The 2,500-nt window shown below is 44.8% G+C and overlaps 1 protein-coding gene across 6 annotated transcripts in view; it reads right to left on the minus strand.

Moving 5' to 3' along the window:
* The window catches only part of ptprt (protein tyrosine phosphatase receptor type T), a gene marked incomplete at both ends in the record, with an annotated part of 224,076 nt that overhangs the window by 57,634 nt on the left and 163,942 nt on the right, over positions 1–2,500 (minus strand). The window lies entirely within an intron of this gene.

Raw genomic sequence — 2,500 nt, forward strand, 5'->3', positions numbered from 1 at the left:
CACACACACACACACACACACACACACACACACACACACACACACACCAAAGGATGCACAATATCAGACACATTCACACATAGATATCTATTGAGGTGCGACCACACACATACTCTCTCTCTCTCACACACACACACACACACACACACACACACACACACACACACACACACACACACACACACACACACACACACACACCCAAACACACACAGGCACATAAAAGATCTATAGACACCTAGCCAGTGAATCATGTGTTATGCTGACATTGTCCTTATCCTGATGATAAGAATAAAACGTTCTGTGCAAAGCCGCTAAAACTTTCCATCAATATTAATATGCCATCTGAAAAACAGCTCACTACCAATGTCTCACTCTCCCCCCCCCTCTCTCCCTCTTTATAACCATCCCTCACAACAAATGCCTCTCTCCCATTCTCTCTCCTTTACCATCATTCTCCACTACTGTCTTTCTCTCAATCTCTTTCCCTCTCCATCTCTCTCCCTCTCTTTCTCTCTCCATCTCCCTCTCCCGCTCTTTCTCTGCCTCTCTCTCTCACCTTCTCCCTCTATCTCAGACTTGCTCTTACTCTGTCCAATACTGTCGCTCTATCTCCCTCTCTCTTTCATTTATTCCTATTTCTCAAAATAAATCTATAGCAATGTAATGCTATCTCTGTTACTCTTTCAACAGACCAGCATTTACTGATTTATTATAATGGGTTTTAAAGAAATAACCAAACACAAATATATAAAAACTCTATTACTTACCAAACACACACACACACACACACACACACACACACACACACACACACACACACACACACACACACACACACCTATCTTCTATTTTTCCCCCAAACTCCAACCAATGAAAGGTAGGTGAATGGCATCAATACCAGAACATAGAAACACAACCTGACTACATAAACCCTTTGTCACTTTACTCTCTCTCTGTAAATATATTCAGTTATGCCTGTATGTACATGTACATGTACATGTATGTTGTATGTTTGTGTACGTGTGTGTGTGTGTGCATTGGTACTGTGATTGTGTGTGTGTTTGTGATCGTGTCCGTTTACTGTGATGGTCTGTATTGTTACTGTGTGTGCAAGTGCGTGTGAGTGTGCATGTGTGTGTGTGTGTGTGTGTGTGTGTGTGTGTGCATGTGCACTGTGTTTGTATTCACAAACAGTACTCAGCACCTAGCAGCTCTCTAAGTGGACTGTCAAGCATTTATCTTAGAAGCAGCTCAGTCCGTTATTCAAGCATGTGCCACATCTGCCAAGCAGGGGTCAGGCCTGATGTGTGTGTGTGTGTGTGTATGTGTGTGTGTGTGTGTGTGTGTGTGTGTGTGTATGTGTGTTAACCTCACCAAATTATCTGAGAGCAAGTGCAAGGTTATTGCCTGGCAACATGGGAGCACTCAGGAATCTCTACTGTGTCACACACAGAAACAGAAAACACACACACACACACACACACACACACACACACACACACACACACACACACACACACACACACACACACACACACACACACACAGACACACAGACACACACACACACACACACACACACACAGACACACAGACACCCACACCCACACATACAAATAAACACCCTCCTCCGAGCTATTACAAAGGTTTGGCCTCGTAAGCATGTCTGTCAGTGATGGAAACAGACGGACCATTCCCCAGATTGACATCAATTACTAATCGTCTGCATTGACTTGTCACAGCGGGGTGCCTGCGTGCAGTCTAACACAGGGAGGCAGGATGTCTCGTTGAGCTGTCTGCTTGCTGAGAGCCACTATTTGTTTGTTAGGGTTTAATAAATGTCTGAGGGCAGGTATTATTTTATTAAGCGCTAGGGGTTGCGTCTCGGCTGTCATAACACAAGATAAACACGCTGCATTTTGAAGCGAATCCCCCCACATTGTCTCGTACATGCTCCTCCGACACATCCAGTCATGTTCTCTAAAGAGCCGACAGATACGTGCTGTAACTGATCATCTGTCCTAAACAACAAGACTCAAGACCTTTTCTCGGCATCCGGTAACCCTCAGGGATTACTTCCAAAGGAGCTCAACCGCTCAACCCTGGACCTTTCCAAACATCGTCGGTGGGTTTGTTAAAAAAATGCCACCCCGCTGAATGTATTTGTTTCAAAATGTTTCACATGCAACAAAACGGTAAGCAGACTTACTATGTTGTAGGATGTGAAACATTTTGTACAAATACCTTCAGACTGAAAACATGTGGTCCTTTCCGGAGCATTCAAAAGAAGACAGCAGCATTCTACACACACAGGCGGGCGGCAGAGTGTGTTAGTAGTGGTTCTCTGTGTTCCACCGGCGACAGACAAAACAACACCCATCGCGGATTCACACGCCAGATCGTGGCGAGTTATGCTACGAGTGATGAAGAAACACATCAACAACGGCTGTGAATCGATGACTCAAGGGTGACGTCAGCATAATGTACCCGTGACACA

This window comes from Micromesistius poutassou (genome assembly GCF_964030765.1).
Source record: "Micromesistius poutassou genome assembly, chromosome: 2".
Lineage (NCBI taxonomy): Eukaryota > Metazoa > Chordata > Actinopteri > Gadiformes > Gadidae > Micromesistius > Micromesistius poutassou.